Source organism: Rattus norvegicus, chromosome 5 (genome assembly GCF_036323735.1).
Source record: "Rattus norvegicus strain BN/NHsdMcwi chromosome 5, GRCr8, whole genome shotgun sequence".
Taxonomy (NCBI): domain Eukaryota; kingdom Metazoa; phylum Chordata; class Mammalia; order Rodentia; family Muridae; genus Rattus; species Rattus norvegicus.
In genome coordinates, this window is record NC_086023.1 from 115,591,673 (window position 1) to 115,615,140 (window position 23,468).

A 23,468-nucleotide genomic window follows, 5' to 3' on the forward strand; every position below is an offset into this window, starting at 1 on the left:
GGACTAAAATAACATCATGAGATAGCGTGCATGCACACACTGTGGCTGTCACACTGGAATGTATGCTTCTTAATAGTTATGTGACCTTGTGACCTTGGGCATGTCTCTCTCTGTGTCTCTCCCTCTGTCTCTCTCTCTCTCTCTCTCTCTCTCTCTCTCTCTCTCTCTCTCTCTCTCTCTGTGTGTCTTTTTTTGAGTCTTACTGTCTATATTTGTTGGTGGAGACCATATGCCCCTGCAAGCTTGTAAGAGTTCTATCAAAACTATTTTCTCAAGTAGTTCTTTTATAATAAGCACCTGAATCATTCATTGTATTATTTGTGTGGTAAATGTGTGTGTGCCTTTGTGTAGATGTCTATATTTCAAGTTGAGTCTTTTCACTGATGGTTCTCCACTTTTATTTGTTGAGACCGAGTCTCTTGGTGGACCCAGGTCCTGTCCAGTTCTTGCTTGTGTTTTTAGTTTTAAAATGATTGGCTGCCTAGTTCCCTCTGTCTGGCAGAGTCTTTACAGTAAGCTCCTGACACAGTGCACATCCCAATGGTCTCATCACTGTTGTCTACAGTAAATATACTGTTTTTCTGAGTGTGCTTACTCATCTGTGAATCGTTGTGGTGATAGATACTGTGGATAAGTATGTGCCATGTACTAGTAAACAATAAAGCATGTGCAACCCAAAAGTCCCTTCTGTCTGCCCCTTCTAGAACAAGGGATATGAGGCCTGAAATAGTGTGTGCCAGTGCCAAAAGAATTCTGGGCAACAGAGCAGGAACTTGGCACCCAAAAAGTCAAGGTGAGGTTCGGATTTGGTGTTCATTTGGCTTTCTTGTGCTTGTTTTGGGTAGCTTTGATGAAGTCAGTGCCAAAAAAGCTAGAGGGTGTTTTTCTTTTCTTTCTTTCTTTTTTTTTGTTATTAGCTAAGAAGGGATTGGATTTCACCTGGTCTGAAGGTTACAAGCTTGTTTTTGGCAGTAACAGTGTAAGAAGGTCCTTCTTCTTTTTTCTTTCTCCCCCAAAAAAGAATTCGATTTAGCCACTCACTTTTTTATCTGAGTCACTGAGAAAATGACTGCTAGGCCTCTGATTGATTTGTGATTCATGTCTACACTTTCTGCTGTATTAATGAAAGGAGTTACTGCTGCTTTAATCATAACAATAATGAGGGTAACACAATGTCAACAACAACAATAATAACAACAACATCAATAAATGGTTCTCCTTTATCAAGGGCCTTCCTTTTATCTATGGTAAACATATTGACAATTTTAATTCCTTTGGTACTCAGCAGCCATCTGTTAGAGTACTAGTGTTAGTACTATTTGCAATTTAAGAATTGAAATTGAGTGTGTTAGTAATTTGCCACATTCTCACTACTGAGTGGGTAACTATTCAGATCATGAGAAATGGTTAGTCAGAAATGTGAATAATAAAATTGGTCATAATGAGACAAAAACATATTTGTATGCATTCAAATATTTGTATGTTTTTATCTTCTAAAGTAATTTGGAATTTTAGTACATGCAATGAAAACAGGGGTTGGATGGGTAGCCATCAGTCACTGGATCAGTGCACAGCATAAAAGAAAACAAACAACAACAACAACAAAAAGCAAAGAAAAACAAAACAGTGATTAAACCTAAAAAAAAACCCCAAAAAACAAAAACCAGAACAAAGTGGAAACGTGAATATGATGACTGCATTGATGCTGAAACCTTTGTAGCTGCCATGCGTTTCTTTATAATAGATTTGTTTGTAAGCTTCCTGGTGGCCAGAAGGGAGCATGGGAAACCTGGCTGAAGCAATGAATACATGAAGCTGTCTGGAGAACTGGAACCATGTCTAACATAGTGAAGCTGGGAGAAAGGTTCTTTACATTATTAAAGGTTCATGATATTCCATAAATTATTTATAACTATGTTTTATTAATTCAATTATAATTTCAAATAAGCATTTAAAAATAGTTTCAGGATTATAGGAAGGAACACTGTGAATATGTACAAAGAGTTCTCAGATGCCAAAATGCCACTTTTTTATAACTAATATATTAATATGTGGCATATTTATTATAATTAAGGAACCAAGGTTGACATTATCATTAGCCATATTCTTTGTTCAAATTTCTTTGTATAATGATGGGTGACACCATTCTTGGCAGATGCAAACAACTGACTACTCCCCCACATAGGGAACCAATAACAGACCAAAATACAGATACCATCAAAATCCAAATTGGTGAACCCATGAGTTTGTTGCAAGTTACTTACAGGAATGTGAGTGATGGGCTATGTACGGGAACAGAAATCACTCAAAGACAGCTGCATCACAAAAGCCCATCATAGCATGGGTGTGTCAGCCCACCAAATCTGCACATCAAATTTGACAGGTTGAAAAATGCCTTTTTCAGGCAGTTCAGCTGGTTTCTACCTCTTCCAGTCAACTTTGCTAGTATTTAGTATGTTGGGGAAGGTCTCTTAGCAGTCCTTAAGACTTACGTACACTTAGAGAAGGAGGATATTTAGTAAACCTGGTCAGCTTCAGGGGCTTCCTGGAATCTTTGAGTTGTTTGCTTTCTGTGATTAAGGAGCTTACCTACAGGGTGGAGTGTTTCACCTCACCTTGGAACATCCATCATGACCCTCCCTCTAAGGTAGGATATTTTATACAGGTGCGAATTTCTATATAACACATAGTTTTTAACCTAATGGTCTTTCTTGGTTCCATAATAGTGTATTGTTTGGGCAAATCTCGATAGTTTGTTTGGCTGTCCTAGTCTCTGAGACTTTCCTTGTTATGATAATTTTGCCATCTTTGAAGCACATAGGTCCTGTATAATGTGGGATTCCCGCTTTTAGAGTTTATTGACTGCTTTTCTTTAGGTGACTATAGATATTCTGCTCTGTGGAGGTAACATACCATTGCTGTCACTGTTGATTCTGTTTGTCACTGTGTTGGTGTTTGCCTCCATCTGCCCTATGCTGTGTTGTACTCCTTGGCATGGTTCACAGAGTACAGCCAATATGTACAGAGTGAAGTATTGTCTTTTAACTTTTGGAGGGCAGAAAAGCTGCCTGCATTATCGTGAATTATTTTGTATTGGAGAATTGTCTTTTCAGTTCACTAATTTTTATTGACATGAGCCAAAAGAAATGGATGATTGTGCTTCTTAGGTACAAGAGAAAATGTGTTTTATTTTGAGGTTATATGCTACATTTTCTGAGAAATTTATACCCTGAGGGAAAACAGCTGAATTTGATAAAATTTTGAATTTATTTTACCTTATGTTTTGTTGTTTTATATACTCTTATTTTCTTTTCACTTCTACAACAATGTAAAACTCTTTGTTGGCTCTCAATGAATTGTCTTTATTCCATTGTAAAGAGATGAAATTATAGTCCTTAGGAACTGGATATTGTAGCTAAGTCCTATGGAGGCTGAGCCAGGAGGATTGCTATGAGCTCAAAGGCAGCTTGGACTAAATATTTAACTGTAGGGGGTAGTCTGTGCTATAGGACTAGATAGTACCTCAAAACAATAAGAATAACAAAACCCCGTAGTTCTCTTTAAAATAGCAAGCATTTCCCTAATAGTATTGGTTCTCTGTGTCTGTGTAGGGGGTTAATAAAGGATATTAGAATATTGTTAATTTTCTTATGGTTCCTTGCTTCCTTTATCAGGAGATGGTTGTGGTTGCACTATTGATCTGTAGTCATTTTATAATGTAATTTTCAGCAGTTCAAAGTCGTAGCATTATTTATAATTTTATTCAAGTTTTTCATTTAATAGTACCTTATTTTGGCTGTCAGTATTATTTGTAAATAATGCTCATGTAACATTCTAATCAGTGAGTATAACTATGTCTTAGTGTTTCATTACCCTGAAGAACCACCATGACCATGGCAACTCTTATAAAGGACAACATTTAACTGTGGCTGGCTTGCAGTTTCAGAGGTTCAGTCCACTATCACTATGGTAAGAAGCATGGCAGCATCCAGGCAGACATGGTGCTGCAGAAGGAGCTGAGAGTTCTCCATCTTGATTCCAAGGCAGTCAGGAGACTATCTTCTGTACTGGGCAGAGCCTGAGCATAGAAGGCTTCAAAGCCCATCTCCAGAGTGACACCCTTCCTCCAACAAGGCCACGCCTACTAATAGTGCCACTCCTGATGGCCAAGCACTGAAGCATGTGAATCTATAGGGGTCAAATCTATTCAAACCACCACAACTATATCCATCTTGTCACATATTTTAGTTTGGTATGAGGTTGTAATAATTTGAATCTTGAAATGTCTCCAGAGCTCCTGTGCTGAAGGGTTGGTCTGTGGTGCTGAGTGGGAAGGGTCGTACCTATAGGTGGTAGAGGCAGAACTTAGTAGAAGGCAGACGAGTATCTCATTGGCAGGGGTTTGCAGGGCTTTCTTCTCTTTGGTTGCTCGACGTCACGAGAGAGCTTCCCCACCGTATGCTTCCACCATAATGTGTAGCAGTGTTACACATGGGGATGAGCAGTTACACAGTGTAACTTCTGAAATCTAAACAAACCGCTTTCTCCTACAAATAAATGACCTCAGGTATTTTGTCATGGTAAGATAAGCTGACCATCACAGGGGTCTTCTGGCAATTTCTTACGAAATGCCACCCAATCACCCAAATGCACCAGTGTTCTGTGTAACTGCAGTGCAGTCCATCACCGAAGGCAACTACAATTTGTTGCGTTGTTTAAAGCTCTTACAGGTATCCTTCTGTTAAAAGTTTTGACTATCACTTATTCTTCCTTGTCATTGGGGTTCTGACAGCAACGTCATAAGAGCGAGGCTAAGGTCTGGAAAGCTGCCTCATCTTGTGGCTATGAGCAGCCAAGGAGAGGGGAAGCACTGCAGTGTCCTTGTCAATGGGACACCGACCTGCATTTTATTGAACCAACTGCAACTACTACTCTTCCTCTCAGCGCTCAGACCCCAGACCCAGCCTTCGGCACATCTTAGAAACCACTTACCTCGAATGTATAGAACCTTGATGTGCTGGATAGATAATGAAACTCGGAAGTTCATGGTGAGCACCATCTGCATGTTCATGTGCATGTATGTATGCACACTTGGGTACTGGGCAGGGTGGAAGACTACACATACCAACCAGCCTACAATGTAGGGCCACACGTGCTTAGCAGTCTGGATAGAGACCATCCAATAGCACTGGAAGCTATCGGGTGATGCTCAGACATAGAGAAGTAATGCATTCCCACTCTGTCTTCAGCACAGTGACCCAGAATGTGTTTCAGCGATCAGAGAATTTCATTTATCTTCTTGGAGAAAAGTGAGAAGATAGGACATGAGGTCATCCGTGTATGCTGGTGCTATATATAGGATACACAACTTGGGTGAAAATCTCTTCCACTCTAAGGTAAAGGGGAAGCGTCCACACTGAGATCTGCTTCTAGTGATGTGTCACAGTTCATAATCTTTTCTTAGTACTTGTCCTCCTGACTTACTTTTGCATTTGCATATCTGAGATAACATAAAAACGTTTTTACTGAGCTATAACTGTCATATATAAGATTTGTCTATTTAAAATATACAGCTCAATTGTTTTGGTATATTTATTTTTATAATTCTATTCTATGCTAATCTGCATATAATTAACTAAACAAGTATCTTTAGATGTATACTATAATGGAACTGATTATAGTCACAATATTACATAAACCGTCACAGGTTTCCAGAACCTGTTTATCATGGCACACGAAAACTGTCCTTGTTGCTATTTCCTACTACAGCTTTCACAGCCCCTGGAGCTACTTTCTGTCTGTATGCGTCTGCCTGATCTGGATATTCTCTGTACATTATCGGTCCTCTCATGTCTGTCTAGTAGTGTGCTGGTGGCATTTTCGAGGTTTATGCTCACTGTTATATGTAGTTGACTTTCCTTCTCTTTTAGGACTAGACAGTGGTATTCAGTTTCAGACTCATGCTGCGTTTGCTCATCCTTCATCTGTCGGCAGTCATTCTGGGGAATACTTGCTTGGTTTACATCTGTCGCCTCCTGAGATCATGCTACAGTGATTGCTAAGGACATAGTTTGTCTTCTGTTGCTCCAATCTGGGACTGTATAATCTGAAAATAAAAGACAATATCTATTTTAACTCACAGGGCAAGTCATTTGCTCAGCTTCTGGTTAGGGCCTCATGCTGTATCAACTCATTCAAAAGATCCCGAGTGAGAATGGAAGCCGACCTACTGCATAAGATCTGTTCTCTTAGTCTCTACTTCCCTCCCTAGCCTCGGTAGAACCAACCCTTTATCAAAAAAGACCTCAATTTATTTGCCAGGGTTCTGCCTCCGTGAACTATCTTCCCACCAGCTGCTCCCTCTTAAAGGTCGGCCATCTCTCAATTCTCTAAAAATGGGAGCCAAGCTTCCAGCTCAGGAAGTTTTGGGACCAATGATGTCCAACATGTGGCAGTTATTCGTAAGGACCTGTTCAAGTACCCGCCTTTAGTTCTTCGGAGTATCATCATCTAAGCGTCGAGCTGGTTTCTGTCGACATTCCATGAATAGCTTTTAGACGAGCTACCTCTACCTCTCAACCTGAGGCAGAGCTGTGTGCCGATTTTCTTACAGCCTTGCCAGCACTTATTTTCTCTCCTTTCCTAAAAGAAAAAAGCCATTATGATCAGGGTAAAGTGGTTTCTTGTTGTGATTTAATAGTCTTTTTAAGTTTTAGTGCTCTCTGGTTGAAAGTAAAATGGACTACATTTTGTTCATCATTGAGGTAGGGTGCTTTGGCTAAACCTTGAAGGGAGAAGCAGTTATTCATGATCTGTCCCATGGTAATGCATCTTGATTTGCATTGTTTTATAGTTGTACTGAAGGATGATTTCTCAGAACAGAGCTAGATAAAATAGCCCTTCTAAGTTCTAGGAAGAATGATTCAGTCTTCTCCGATCAGCTGATTCTTGAATGTCGTTAATAATGCTGAGAAATGACCTGTAAATATGGCATGTATTTACCCTTAGTTTTGGAAGATAAGGAAGATGTTTCTAATCTCTTCAGAAACTTATGGCCCTTATCTCTGATGAATAGCAGAAACAATTAAAAATTAAAAATAACACAACCATAAAGGTTGATTCTCTCCTATAAATAAATCTAGAGACAATCTTTGGATAGTTGTAAAGGTCCCATGAAGAAATTAAGGACATCATTATAATTATAATTATATTTATATAATAATAATAATAATTATTATTATTATTATTATCATCATTTCTATTTTACCATCTTTAGCCCTGAAATCATGCTTGGGATTGCTTCATGGTCCCATTTGTGTAGTGTCCATGATAAAAAGATGGCAGGGGCACCTATGGTACCACAGAGCTGAGCTAGCCTTATGTAAATGACCTTCCTGGGAGTTCTGTATAACACTTGCACTTAAATAATCATCAATCAACACTTAGTTTTATGGTCAAAACTAGCCAGAGGGAGGCTGTTTTATCTGAGTATCTTTCTACACAAATAAACTTGGAGTTTTCTTACTACTAGAGAAAAACAAAAAGACAATTACAAAACCATCATTTTCTCAGTAAATTGCATTGGCCAGTGTCCTAGATATCAATTTATAATATCTCTATCATAATCATAGAGAACAGTATATATGGTACTTATGGGGGAGACGTTATGGTCTGAAGCAACCTTAACTCAATTTCTGTCCATCCCTCATCCACGAATCAGTTTATTCATTTTTGATCTGCAGTAATATAACATCTATGAGATTCTAATCAAGTAGTTGGTGCCTGCACATTCCTTGAACTCTTAAAATCCATAAAAGTAATGGGAATAAAAATAAAAGGGGAGATAGCTCAGCAGGTAGAAGCATGTGTTGTTCTTGCAGAGGACCTAAGTTCAGTTCCCAGTACCCATGTTGGGTGGCTCACAGATGCCAATAACTTCAGCATCAAAAGACCCAAGCCCAGGCTCCATGATACTGGCACTTATGTGCACAGACCTCCACACAGACACATAGTTAAAATTATTTTTAAAAGTCCTTTTGCAAATATGGAGTGGAGCCAAACGCTCTTTAGCTGGAACTACTTACTGATACTATTCACCTGGGTGGCCTTGGGAACACATTTAATCCCCATTAATCCATTTCCTTTTACAGAAGGACAAAGCATCAGTTTGCTTTATGTAGAAAATACAATGTTATGGATAGAATATCTCACATCATGGCACATGGCAAGGACCACCTCCATTTGTCCTTACTTTAGGTCAAATCTTACTTTATGTAAAACTTATTTACTTATTTTAGTATTATAATAAGGCAAATTTCAACTCAACTTAGTAGCTCATTTGTGGGAGAAAAGAACAGTCCTTTCAGAAATCAAATAAAGTTGCCTGATACTCCCCCTAAACCCCTTCAGTTTGGAGGTTTTTAATCTTCTCTTCTTCAGTGAGGCATTGAATAAGAATACTCTGGTACCTCAGAGCTCTTGTGAATGTGAAGGTGCAAATAAGTGTGGAGATTCCTCAGGCTGGGGAGGGAACTGAGTAGGAGAGAAGATGAGGGGAAGGGAGCTGAGATCAGATGTAGGGAAAGCCAGGGAGAGAGGGCCAAGAGAGTGAATAGAAATGGGGGGGGGAGGGCATCTCTAGGGCTTGTCAAAGACCTGGGGTGGGGGAGGTACCAGGGAATCTACAATGGTGAGACTAGCTGAGACACCTAGCAGTGGGCGATATGAAGCCTGAAATGGCCAGGTAGTACTCTCAGTGAGGGATAAGGACACCAACCGACCCACAAAACCTTTAACCCAAAATTGGTCCTGCCTACGCAAAGTGGGGAGACAAAGATGCCACAGAGACTGAGGGAATGGACAAACAATGACTGGCCCATCTTGAGTCCATCCCATGGGTAAGAACCAATCCCTGACACTATTAATGGTACTCTGTTAGGCTTGCAGACAGGAGTCTTGCATAACTCTTCTCTGAGATGCCCCAACCAGCAGCTGACCAAAACAGAAGCAGAGACCCACAGCCAAACATTAGATGGATCTCGGAAAGTCTTATAGAAGAGCTGGGAGAAGGATTGAGGGACCTGTAGGGGATATGGACTCCACAAGAAGACCAACAGAGTCAACTAACATAGACCCTTAAAGGCTCCCAGAGACGAAAACTACCAATCAAAGAACATACAAGGGCTAGACCTAGCCTCCCCCAGCTCTCTGCACATATGTAGCAGATATGCAACTTGGTCATTATGTGGGTTCCCCAACAACTTGAACAGGGGCTGTCCCTGACTCTGTTGCCTGCCTGTGGTTTCTGCTCCCCTAATCAGGCTGTCTTGCTTGTCCTCAATGGGAGAGGATGTACCTACTCCTGGAGTGACTTAAAGTGCCAGGGAGGTTGGTACCTAGGAGAGACCTCTTCCTTCTCAGAGGTGAAAGGGAAGCGGATATAGGTGAGGAGCTGTGTGAAAGGGGGACTGGGAGGAGAAGTGGGGCTGTGATTGGGATATAAAGTGAATAAATAAATATAAATAAATAAATGGGGGAGAAAGAGGCTTAAAGGATAAGAAAACAGACTGTATTGTGCCAGCCAGCAGTAGGAGGGGCTGTGAGGGTTAGATGTAATGCCTTTTCATCCATGCCTAAGAAGGCCCCAGTTCTTGGGAACGCTTCAGCTCTATTGCTGTTATGAAGACGCTGGCATCTACCTATCTCTGTGGGGTAAATGGAGGCTGGAAGGTCAAGGGGCTTCTTTCAGTGTTTGGAAGTAGAGCAAATCTGGATGCACGAGGTTAAGTAAGCGTCCTCATATTTGCCTTAGGGTGTAATTGCTATGTGAGACTGCAGTCCCAGTGAGGTGCACCCTTTGTTGAAACCCGCTAGTCTGACAATGCTCAGTCTCTATGAGGTTCTTTGCCAGGTTCTCTGCTCTGTACAGCTAGACATAAATTCTGTGATAGTGCATTGCAGAAATGTTCTGACTGAGTAGCCGTATAGCTTTTCCTCTATTTAACCTTTTATCCTTTCCTGAGGCCTCGGATCATTTCTAGAATGTATTTCTATTTGCTGTTTTAATTTGGCAAAGTGGAGCAGTCTCAGAATTTGGTTCCTCATTTACAAATAGGTATGATGGTATATTCTCTTTTGACAGTGTTGGAACTATGAACGTGATACTGAAATCAGAAGTATTTGACCCTGAGCATGAAACTGGTGGGTGAAGTTGAATGGCCAGTAAGACATTTGTACTGAAACTTAATCAGGGGTACCTTTTCTTGAAACCAGGTCTCCCATAGAATGGATGTCTCTGTAGACTCATGTTTGTTCCCAGAATGGGCCCCTCTGCAGGTGGACTGTTTCTCGGATGGTAACTGCATCTTCTGAGTGTGTCGTTCTTATTATTTTCTGGTGGCTTTCAGATTTGCCCAGTCTCATTACAGGTGCCAGCATCTAGTGCTGGAGTCTATGACATAGCAAGGGTAAAACATGGTGGCTGTGTTCAAGATGGGATACAGGATGCAGAAGGGAGGTGGTGGGGAGCTTGAGGGACCATGGGTCTTGACTTTCATCTGTAAACTGCAGATGCCATGATCTGGTGAGATGGCTTCCACCATCCCAGACCCCCCTGGAATTGTTCTTAGCCTCTCTCCCTTAGGAATGGCTAATTCTTAGAATTAGACCTCTGAGCTCCAACTTCACATGGAAATTCTGAACCCTCCTTCTCTTCTTTTCCTTCCACTAATGCCTACTTTCTTTTTTTTTTTTTTTACAAAAATGTATGTACTTTCTTTTTGCTATGTGCATTTTCCTTCTCTCTCAAGGGCCTTTGAAGAAAATATTTAAATGTTATTAAGAAACTGCTGTCAGGGAACCCTTTGTTCTAAAGTCATTTAGAAGATTGCTTTCATTTTTGTTAATGCAAAAAAAAAAAAGTCAACCCGTGTGTTAAACAGTGCCAAACAGTGCATTCATGAGTGAAAACTCTCAGCTTTGAATATTGCCCTGCTCTGATTCCTCTCAGAAGTCCAGCCCTCCCTCCCTGGGTTTGTAAAGGTCTTCCACTGATCCACTTCCTAGCTTCCTTTCTTGTTCTTATGTAGAGGGTAGCCTGTTATTTGAAACCAAATGCCACTTCACCTGTTTGTACCCTTACTTCCTCCCTAACCCCCCATCCTTGCTTCTTAGAAAATTTTTATTTTCTATAAATCGAGCTGGAGATAGTTTCGAAGAGGTGCTTAGACTTTTAATTAGTACTGACAACCTCTTCTGCTTGGGGGTTTGCCCTGCAGTCTCTCTGGAAGGCAGGTTGCTTCCAGTAGGGAGGGGAGGGGAGGGAGGCCCTGAACTAGATGTGCTCCTGGAGGCCAGCCCTGGAGACTCAGAGCTCTGAGCCAACCATGAAGTCATTTTTGAATTTAAGGCGTCTTTTTAATCCAAGGCAGTGTCTCTTAATTTGACAAAGGAAAAGCTGCAGGATAAGCAACTCTCACTGAGAGCTCCATGAAGCTGGGCACATGAGTCGACCTTGTGCTGAAGAAACAGCCATGTGGAAGAGTAGGTTTCTTTTCTACTGTTGACTACTTCCCTTTTTTCTCTTCTCCCTTTGCCTTTCTTTTTCTCTTATTGGGCCAATTTAGCCCTGCAGTCTGGCCTCTGCAGTGGCTTGATGTGAAATTTGAGAAACATATGTAGTTTTCTATTTCAGGAAAATGATCTCAGGGATTGAATGTGGTCTCTTTTTTTTTTCCTGGCTGTGGCTGTTAAGCTCTGATCTTGCCCAGTGTGATTTTTTTTTTTTTGATGATGGGAAAGAGGTTTCGAAGTGCTTCTTTATCAGAATTTCATGCAATAAAACTTCAGGATTGTTTTCTTTGCTTTGGCCCCCATCCCCTCCCAGGCCCAAGACACAGTGTCATGTGTTCTGTTGAAGTGGGAAGAAACACACATTGTTCCCATTACAATGGCTTCATTGCCTGCTTGCACACACATGAAGAAAAACGGCCACTGTGTCTTGTGTCTGTCCTTCACAAAAGCCATTTTAACTGTAGTTCAGTGGAGGACCGGGGGTCTGTGTACTGTTATATAGAAAGGAAAAGAGATCTTTTAGGGGAAAGCCTGCCTTTATTTTGCTTGGGAAAAGAGATGGACTCCTGATAGTTCAGTTAGAACCCTCTCCTGTGGACTGGGCCTCTCCCCTCTGTCTGCTGCAGAATAAGGCATGGCCCAGCTTCTGAGGGGCATCCTAGCCAGTGATGAGCAAAGGCCACATGACTGGGGTTCTATCCATTAATAGGGATTGCTTTTTAAAGACAGTGGTTGGCTTTTCTGTCTGGATATCTAGGGAATGCCTGGGAATTCACAGGTAGGAGATAGGAGTCATCCTAGGACTTATTAGGGATTCAGCGAGAAACCCCCGTCTACACTGAGCTGAGGGGCTGAGGAGGACAGAGAAAGGGCTTATCCTGTGGGAAGGGAGCTGCGCTCTGGGATGCTGTGCATTTATCCTAGGTGGCCCTGACAGTGTGCCAGGGGACACGCTCTGGCTCACCCAGAGGCTGGGGCCCACCTAGGAATGCACGGCTTCACAGCCATGCTTCTTTCTGTGCCCCTTCTTTTTTACAGAGAAGAAAATGTGAAATTTCTAGCTTCTTTTACACTGTACTCATGTCTGCTCTCTTTGATGTCTTGTAGTGAATTGCCTCAAAGTCTCACTCTCTGTTGAAACCCCTTGTAAAGGTTTAGGGGATTGTCCAGCAGTGGTAGAGGTGGCCTTCAGTGAAACAAATGCAACACTTAAACATTAGGGTTCTTCACTGTGTGCAACCACGTGATACAGTCAGCTGTTGGTAGGGGAGGTTCAATGAGTATCATGTTGGAGTCAGAGCACCTCTGTGGAAGCCTTTCTGATCTCTTAATGGGACCCATATCCTCAAAATTGGGGTAGTTTTGCTTGTTTATTATAAATGATACATTCTTAGACTTGGTTTTCTGTTCATAATTCTGTATTTACTTTCCTAGTGAGTTTCCACATATAGCATTCTAGTCCTAAAAATCTAGAAGTTGCCTTTAGAAAGTAGTGTGGAAACATGCTCTATGGAAAGAGCGAAGCGGGCTCAAGGATGAGAGGAGTTTGGACTCTGGAGTGAAAAGCTACAAGACGGTATTCTTTGTGACTTCACAGTATAACACTTTGTCCTTTTTCTCTCATTTGTTCACCATTGTGGTTTGGGGGGTGGAAGAGATTATGAAAGGTATTAGTACAACAAGCTTAAGTCATGCTAGTTACCTTCATGGCTGTTGTTGCAAAGTAAGGCTTAGTTAGCTGGTGCTTGGTATGAATGTTGGACATAAAACCACTAACCCTCAAGAAGATGTCACTCCAGGACATCATGAGATCTACTTTTGAGAGCCAGTGAGATGGCTCAGCAGGTAAAGGTATTTGCTGTCAAGTTTGATCTTGGGAACCTATGATAAGATGCAAGGAGACAACCAACACCTTCCTCCGAGTTGTCACCTGACCTCACATGCATGCCATGGCTATGATGACCCACACCCCCAATAAGCAAGCAAGTAGCAAACAAATAAACACATGTAATAAAAAAAATAAAACCAACTTTATGCATTTATTTCCTTGCCATCTCTGTTAGCTTTTTGTTGCTATAACAAACACCTGGCTTAAGTAGTTTATAGAGAGAAAAGGTTTATTTTGGCTCACGGGAACAGTTGGCCCAGTTCATTTGGAGTGTAGCAAAGAAGCACATTAGGAGTGTCAGACCCAAATTGTTCACATCACAGCTGGTTTGTGAAGGAGAGGAACGAGCTGAAAGCTTCCAGTTAGGAGCTATCTTGTAAGAGTTTCCATCGCTTCTCACAAGTGCCAGATTTGGAAGCAAACCTTTAAACACATGGGCCTTTAGGAAACCTTTAGGTTCCAAACTATAGTACCGTTTTTCGTCATTATGCACATAGCTTCAAATAGACTTTTAATTAAAAAAGACTGATTTTTTTCAAAGCACCCAAACTGAGCTTTTAACTCTCCACATGCATTTCAAACATTTCAGACCTATGAGACATCCCCCAGGTTTGGGCAAGCTAGCCCTTATCCATTTTGTCTTTATGCACACTGTTCTCCCTCATGAGAAGGTTCGTTGCTCCATTTTTCTACATGCCATGTGTTAATCATCCTTTAAGATCTGCTTTAGAAATCCAGTTGTTGCTGAAGCCCTTTAAACTGCATTGGTTCCTTAGGGACAGTTCTTGTATTTGGATCTTGAATGCCTTCCTTCCTGACCAAGCCTGTGCACTAAAGGCTTCATCCCTCAGGGAAGCACTTAGGAGTGATGATAGAACCTTTAAAAGGTTAATGCTAGTAGAGGCTGTTCAGGTCATTGGGCTTCATCCTTAAGGGCAATGATGGGTGAGACTCTTGCCAGTCTAGTTTTCCTTTGTGCTCTTAAGGTGAGAAAGCTTGCTCACCATGTGCCCCTACCATGATGCCCTGCCTTGCAGCAGGCCCAAAGCAGTAGAGCCAGCTGATCATATTGACATGTGAATCTGTGCCAAGATAAATCTTTTCTCTGTAACCTGTATCCTGTATCTCATGCATTTTTTTATAGGAAGAACTGACTGACCCTCCCCTCCATTGTTACTATAATTCCAGCCTTTCTCACACTGTACTGTGATCAGTTCTTGACATGTTTCTTCTGAAAACTCAGAAACTCACTGGATTATTTGTTCACCTTCATTGCTGTTTATTCAATGTGCATGACACCTGTTGGATAACCTAGACCAGAGAGGGGACCAGAGGAGGACCAGGGGTACAGAAATATGTATGAAATGTTTATAAAATAGGAAAGCATCTTACATAATACTTGGAAAAATGGGACAGTCAGCAGAAAACTATTACAATTACGCAATGGGATGGAGTCAGCATGATGATCAAACAAAGTTGCACAAAAGGAACACAGGATATCTCAAATGTGCATGGAGGCCTTGGAACTGATAACCATTGCCCTTTAGCAGAGGAAGAGTTGGATTCTCAGGGTCCACAGTCACAATTCCCCCAAGGCCCTGGCCCCAGGCCATTACCGACCTTGTCAAGCATGTCCCTGGCTTTATACAAGATACTCCATTCTTTCTCCATGCATATGTCTAGGGAAAGCCTTGGCTTGGCCTGGCTCCCAACAGTTAGTTGCTGAGACATTTGGAAGGAGAGCTTGGAAAGACTTGTTCTTTTTATATTTCTGTATTTAAAAGACATGCTTTGTTCCAGAAAAGCTATATGGTATATAACCTACATACAATTATATTTTTGCCATTGATGTATTTTCCAATTTATTAAGTAAAGCATTGAAAGTCTCCTGTTGAGATGACTAGTGTATCTCTATTTCCCTGCTTTCAGTCATCCGATCAAGCAGAATGTTTGTAAACAACTCTATGTATAACTTCGAGAGTGCAGGGATTACAAAGTTCAATCCCCAGTTGCTGCCATATTATGATTTGCTGAGCACAGATCACACCTATGATGTGGTGTCAATAGATTGTGAATTTTGGAGTTAAACATTTCTTTTGCTTACCATATGCTTGTAGTTAAGCTGAGGTTTTTATAAGACATACAATTAAAGGAAAATTAGGAGCTTTCAAAGTAATAAAAATTACTGTAAGCTAAAGTTAATTTCTTATTAGAGCAATATAGTAAATGAATTTAGTGTAGCTTTAAGTACATAGAGTCTATGTGGTATACAGATGTGTAAAGTGATGTCTCAGGACCTCAGGGGGACTTTTTGGCTCATCAAGAGTAGCTACATTCGGCCCATACATATACAGCCACCCAATTAGACAAGATGGATGAAGCAAAGAAGTGCAGACCGACAGGAGCCGGATGTAGATCGCTCCTGAGAGACACAGCCAGAATACAGCAAATACAGAGGCGAATGCCAGCAGCAAACCACTGAACTGAGAATAGGACCCCCGTTGAAGGAATCAGAGAAAGAACTGGAAGAGCTTGAAGGGGCTCGAGACCCCATATGTACAACAATGCCAAGCAACCAGAGCTTCCAGGGACTAAGCCACTACCTAAAGACTATACATGGACTGACCCTGGACTCTGACCTCATAGGTAGCAATGAATATCCTAGTAAGAGCACCAGTGGAAGGGGAAGCCCTGGGTCCTGCTAAGACTGAACCCCCAGTGAACTAGACTGGTGGGGGGAGGGCGGCAATGGGGGGAGGGTGGGGAGGGGAACACCCATAAGGAAGGGGAGGGGGGAGGGGAATGTTTGCCCGGAAACCGGGAAAGGGAATAACACTCGAAATGTATATAAGAAATACTCAAGTTAATAAAAAAAAAAAAAAGAAAGAAAGAGTAGCTACATTCAGGATGAGCACTCTACAAAGCCACACAGTCCTTTACAGTGGTGTGTGTGTGTGTGTGTGTGTGTGTGTGTGTGTGTGTGTGTGTGTCTGTGTGTGTGTGTGTGTGTCTGTGTGTGTCTGTGTGTGTATGTATGTGTGTATGTGTGTGTGTGTGTGTCTTTGTGTGTGCGTTCGTGCACGTGATTAAATGTGTTTAGGCACATACATCTTTTTCATTTTATTATAGTAGAAGTATTACGTATATTCAGTACAACAGCATGCTATATGAATTCTAGCCTAGAAGTTCTCAGATCCCCCACACATTGTAGATATAAAGCAAGTTATAACATTTGGTTTATGAAAGTATCTTCTGATATTTGTTAGCTAACAGTGCATTTTGCCGAATGCATTTTTAATAATTGAATGACACGTGACTGAATAGCAATTACCTTAGTAGTTTATGTTAATACTTATGTTAATTCCATTAGGCACAGATGTATTTTAGATATACAAATTACTTCAGTTACTTCAATTACTTCAATTCCCAACATACTTATGTTATATAGTATATATAGCTTTACTATTATTGTCACATATATTTTCTAGGTAGGAAAACTCAGTTTGAGACATAGAGTTGGGGTTTAAATCCCAGAATTTAGGGTATTTACCCTTATGACATATGCCACCTCTGATTTGTACCCATTAAATTAATGTTTTCGTCTTCTTCAACAGATTATGAAAGGAATCAAACCAAAACATAGTTTTCTAAGGTAAAGTTTTATTATGCAAATGAACAGTGTTCTCTTAAGTGTAGAACCACATCAGGCCCTGAGTATATTGTGAAAATGTGTTAGAACTGTACCTTCCACATCCTCCCTCCCAGCCTACTGAATTAGAAGTTGGACAGAGTAGTCTGTTTAGCAGATTCTCTGAGGTACTCTGATGTCATTAATACTTGAGATCCGTTGTTTAAGACTCAGTTTACTTCTTTTGTATTCTTATAAAGAGTTGCATATTGGGGGAACCTCACCGGGAGCCATGTTACATCTGTGTACTGAAATCTAGGTCTGTGGATACCTGTGCTAAATTTCTGAGATACTTTTCAAGTTTGGGCTGTATCTATATTGATGTGTTTCTATTATCTGGATGATGGCTGCCAGGCTCATGGATCATATAAAGTCTAACCCTCCCCCATCCATGTCCGCTGTCTCAGGGAGCTCATCGCTGCTGGGATAACAAGGGATGTAGGAGATATAGGGGAAATGTGCAAATGATCATGTTTCCCCTTGAAACCTCAGCCCTGTTGCCTGTTGGATTGTGCATATGGAAGGCAAGATGTCTAGGCTTCCAACTGGACTCGGGACTGGGTACAGATACCCCTTGCAAGTGACTGTAGCTCCACAATCTCTGCATTGCCAACAGGGGGTGCCCTCACGTACTCACAGTGGCATCACGAGGATTTACCCGATAGCTGAGAGATGCATATGTGGTGCCGGTCTGTTGGAGGAAAATTAGAAGTGTTAGGATTAGCCGCTAGCATCATCGTCAGAGAATATCCTAAGAAACGGATTTTAGATTTTCCAAGAACCAAGGAAACAGGAATGCTCCAGAATGACTCATATTTAAAAAAAAAAACCTGGGAGGTACACTAGCAGACAGAACAGGTTCCAGTTCGAGCTGTTTATGTTTCAGATCTGCTTGTTTTCAGAAAGGTGATCTAATGATGTCGGAGTATAGACTCAAGGTTTTCTCTGTGTTAAAGGGTTAATTGTTAAAAGTCTAGACCTAATGGCTGAAAGTATTGATGACTCTGTCAGAGGGATGTGATACCTGACCTTCTGTTTGTAAGGATCAATTACTGCATGGTATGATATTTGAGTCTGAAAACACTACCCTTAGTTCCACTGCTATCCCACTGTGATGCACAACTTGATATATGGGGTGGAAGAGTATGATTTACTAAACTAAATGCCTAGTAGTTTCAGATAAGAACACAGTGAGACTTCCTGTATGGGAATGGCCATAGAAACAACGCAAATATTTGGCCATAGTAATGAGTTTGGCTAAAAAGTATCCCCAGAATATAACCAAATCAGGGGAAAAGTAAGCACAGATAGACCAAGGGCAAGGCAGTACTGAGTAGATGCCACTGGAAGCAGAGTGTCTCTTAGGGAGGCATATTCATGGATGCCTCCAGCACTGTGAAGAGTGTGGGGTTCATTGATGTCTGTTGGCTAATGCCACTCCTCTCCCCTCCCTTCACAGGCTGACATTAATAGTGGGCCCTACACCACATAAGAGCAGGGCGATATTCCATGCCTTGCTTAAAAGAGCGCTCAACTTACATAGCTTCGTTTTAATATTTTACTCTTGTCGTTGTTCATTCCCAGAGAGAGCTTTAGACTCAGCTCATCTAAGCCTCTGACTTCAAAGGGAGCTCATGCTTGTTTGACAACAGCGGCATCCATTTCACAAACTCGGTTGACCTTTGAAGAGCATGCACTCAGGTCAGAGCCGTCAACTGTAAAAAAAAAAAAAATCCATGCAGATCAAGGACTTGATACTTTTAAAAGCACAGCTAAAGAATGGGCCTTTTCTAATTTTGTGCCCCCCCCAGGAGTAATTTTTGGGAAAAGCCAGCAGCTGCTGTGTAGTCTTAGGAAGATAGAATGTAGGGGAGTGGAGACTGGGCCTCGACTTACAGTGTGGTCGCGTACCCTTTTATTGCAAGATGCACATGATGCTCTCAGCCATTCACGTCAGCATTTTCTTCCAGCTGCAGTTAATTTTATCTCATTCTGATTGATCATGATTATTTGACTATAAAAGTTTTAAGAAAAAAGTGCAGGGGAGATGGCTCAGCAGTTAAGCACTTGCTGTGAAAACAAGGGAACCAGAGTTTGGATCCCAGGACCCACATAAATGCCAAGTGGGCATGGTAACTTGCTTACAGTCCAAGCCTTAGAAGGCCGAGGAATCCGGTCAAGCTGGAGACTGAAACTCTCTTTCTTGGTGGGCTCTGAGTTTTATTAATAGACCCTGACTCAAAGAGTCAGGTGGAAAACGATGAAGGAAAATTCCAGAGTTTTCTTTGGTATGTTTTATGTAGTTCCGATGTCCTTAAATGCTGTAGGAAAGAAAAAAATCTAGAAGTCTAGCTTGGTGTAGGCAGGATCTGGCTGGCAAATTAGCATTTCAGAATCTCCAGTATAATTGCTTCTGTTTCTGCAGAAGAGTAACAGTAATCTCACCCTCTACTTATACAGCCTAATCTTCTTAAGAATGCAAAGCAGTAGCTTTTTCTGTATGAACTTCTGTTCCCCAAATACATCAGTTCAGTATGAGATGTTGGATGTGGTTTCAATCGCAGATGTGCTATCATGAGGGGCCCATGACTGTGGTGATGCTGTGGGAATCATATTATTGGAAGCACTTACATTCAGGATAATGGGACACGGTCGCATTTCCAGTAGCTATTTACGAAGGGACATCTATGTCACCACTTTCTTATCTGAGGAGAAGGGAACAATAAGAGGCAATACTTACTGGGGTGATTGTGATGACTGATTGTGTTAAAACATGTAGTACACTGTCATAACAGTGCTGCCACAAGCTGAACTCACAAGAAAGCCCTTGTCAGCATTGCTTTTTAATGTTGGCCAGCTAATTTTGAGTTGAAATGTCCCCTGTTTCTCGCCAATTGTGTATTTTCTATAATAACAGTAGTGTTTAAGACAGTCACTATTGGTTGAACAATGGCTTGTGTCTTTGACACTATATGGGTTCCTTTATCTGAATTGTTCCTCATTTCTTGGTTTAGCTTTCTAAGGTAGCTTTGGATATCTCCATTTTGTAGACAATCAAGCTGAGGGTTAGAGAAGAAACTGGTCATATAGTAGCAGGGTTAGACTGAGGGTCAGAACTGAAAAGGCTCCTCAGAACTAGTTTTTATTAGTAGTAACAGGAATAACAATAGCACCTAGTAAGAACTGCTGCATGTCTTGACACTTACTGGGCATTCTTAACACAAAACACAGTGATATTGTCAGTCCCAGCTAGGCTTTTGTGCAGCAGACATCTCCTGTTTCTATTATTCCTGTCGTGTGTGAAGATAATTCTGAAGAAGGGATTCTTGCCTTCCTGAGAACCTTAGACTCACAATATCATCTAGTATAGGACATACCTGGTTATCTGTGTGTATGCACACCTTCATTCACTCTGTGAGTGTAGGGATACTAGGTCTCAATACTTGTTAGAGAAATCACAGATGTTCAATCCATGGGTGTTAATGAGAAAACCTCTTGGCCTCAAAGACTTGTCTTTGTTTTTGTTCTGAAAGTTGTTAAGGAAACTGCTTCAGCTGAAGCCAAACCTTTACTAATCAAGTATGTTTGGATGGTAGGGCGGAGTACCCTTTATACATTCACTTTTGGCTCTCAGAAGGAACAATAATTTTAGGCTGGGGTGTAAAGATGTAATGTATTCCATGAAGCCTCAGCTTGTATTTCTTGCCTTAGCCAATGGAAGCACTTTGTAAGTTGGGCTTGGAGGCTCCACCCTTCCTTTTTTCCTCCTATAGTCAGATCTTCCGCATAAATGATCAGCATCTGATTGCTTTCATATATTTACCTATTATTCGTTCTCTAGCTCCTTACAGTTTAAGTTCCACTCTTTTCACGTATCGTAAAGAACATCAGTGATTTTTATTGTGGTTATGTCCTTTTTTTTTCATTGTTGCATAGTGCTTATTCTATTAATCGTTTTATTTGTTTAATTTTTTTATTTTTTTATTTTTTTTTATTAACTTGAGTATTTCTTATATACATTTCGAGTGTTATTCCCTTTCCCGGTATCCGGACAAACATCCCCCTCCCCTCTCCCCTTCCTTATGCGTGTTCCCCTGCCAACCCTCCCCCCATTGCCGCCCTCCCCCCACCAGTCTAGTTCACTGGGGGTTCAGTCTTAGCAGGACCCAGGGCTTCCCCTTCCACTGGTGCTCTTACTAAGATATTCATTGCTACCTATGAGGTCAGAGTCCAGGGTCAGTCCATGTATAGTCTTTAGGTAGTGGCTTAGTCCCTGGAAGCTCTGGTTGCTTGGCATTGTTGTACATATGGGGTCTCGAGCCCCTTCAAGCTCTTCCAATCTTTCTCTGATTCCTTCAACGGGGGTCCTATTCTCAGTTCAGTGGTTTGCTGCTGGCATTCGCCTCTGTATTTGCTGTATTCTGGCTGTGTCTCTCAGGAGCGATCTACATCCGGCTCCTGTCGGTCTGCACTTCTTTGCTTCATCCATCTTGTCTAATTGGGTGGCTGTATATGTATGGGCCACATGTGGGGCAGGCTCTGAATGGGTGTTCCTTCAGTCTCTGTTTTAATCTTTGCCTCTCTCTTCCCTGCCAAGGGTATTCTTGTTCCCCTTTTAAAGAAGGAGTGAAGCATTCACATTTTGGTCATCCGTCTTGAGTTTCATTTGTTCTAGGCATCTAGGGTAATTCAAGCATTTGGGTTAATAGCCACTTATCAATGAGTGCATACCATGTATGTCTTTCTGTGATTGGGTTAGCTCACTCAGGATGATATTTTCCAGTTCCAACCATTTGCCTACGAATTTCATAGACTCGTTGTTTTTGATAGCTGAGTAATATTCCATTGTGTAGATGTACCACATTTTCTGTATCCATTCCTCTGTTGAAGGGCATCTGGGTTCTTTCCAGCTTCTGGCTATTATAAATAAGGCTGCAGACACCCGCGGATCCCGGCCCGCAGCAGCTCTCTGCTCCCAGACCCGGTGAGAGAGAGACCCAACCGCCTGGTCAGGTGGGCACTCCTGAGGCTGCAGAGCGGAAGAGACCACCAACTCTGCTCACCCCTGCCCACATCCCTGGCCCAAGAGGAAACTGTATAAGGCCTCTGGGCTCCCGTGGGGGAGGGCCCAGGAGCGGCAGGACCCCTGCCTGAGACACCGCCGGAACCTGAGGGAAACAGACCAGATAAACAGTTCTCTGCACCCAAATCCCGTGGGAGGGAGAGCTAAACCTTCAGAGAGGCAGACAAGCCTGGGAAACCAGAAGAGACTGCTCCCTGCACACACATCTCGGACGCCAGAGGAAAAAGCCAAAGACCATCTGGAACCCTGGTGCACTGAAGCTCCCGGAAGGGGCGGCACAGGTCTTCCTGGTTGCTGCCGCTGCAGAGAGCCCGTGGGCAGCACCCCACGAGCGAACTTGAGCCTCAGGACCACAGGTAAGACCAAATTTTCTGCTGCAAGAAAGCTGCCTGGTTAACTCAAGACACAGGCCCACAGGAACAGCTGAAGACCTGTAGAGAGGAAAAACTACACGCCTGAAAGCAGAACACTCTGTCCCCATAACTGACTGAAAGAGAGGAAAACAGGTCTACAACACTCCTGACACACAGGCTTATAGGACAGTCTAGCCAGTGTCAGAAATAGCAGAACAAAGTAACACTAGAGATAATCTGATGGCGAGAGGCAAGCGCAGGAACCCAAGCAACAGAAACCAAGACTACATGGCACCATCGGAGCCCAATTCTCCCATCAAAACAAACATGGAATATCCAAACACACCAGAAAAGCAAGATCTATTTTCAAAATCATATTTGATCATGATGCTGGAGGACTTCAAGAAAGACATGAAGAACTCCCTTAGAGAACAAGTAGAAGCCTACAGAGAGGAATCGCAAAAATGCCTGAAAGAATCGCAAAAATCCCTGAAAGAATTCCAGGAAAACATAAATAAAAAAGGAGAAGCCCATAGAGAGGAGACACAAAAATCCCTGAAAGAATTCCAGGAAAACATAAATAAACAAGTAGAAGCCCATAGAGAGGAGACACAAAAATCCCTCAAAGAATTCCAGGAAAACACAATCAAACAGTTGAAGGAATTAAAAATGGAAATAGAAGCAATCAAGAAAGAACACATGGAAACAACCCTGGATATAGAAAACCAAAAGAAGAGACAAGGAGCTGTAGATACAAGCTTCACTAACAGAATACAAGAGATGGAAGAGAGAATCTCAGGAGCAGAAGATTCCATAGAAATCATAGACTCAACTGTCAAAGATAATGTAAAGCGGAAAAAGCTACTGGTCCAAACCATACAGGAA

General features: G+C 41.8%; 1 protein-coding gene across 11 annotated transcripts in view; it reads left to right on the top strand.

Annotated features, from left to right (window-relative positions):
- The window catches only part of Fggy (FGGY carbohydrate kinase domain containing), a 387,141-nt gene that overhangs the window by 77,100 nt on the left and 286,573 nt on the right, over nucleotides 1-23,468 (top strand). Inside the window, exon 1 of one of the 11 annotated variants that reach the window (XM_063287378.1) lies at nucleotides 11,363-11,541. The exons of the other annotated variants lie outside the window; for them this stretch is intronic. The gene's annotated coding sequence lies outside the window, so the exon portion shown is untranslated. Of the gene's footprint in view, nucleotides 1-11,362; nucleotides 11,542-23,468 lie in introns of those variants that run through there. 11 annotated transcript variants of the gene reach the window in all.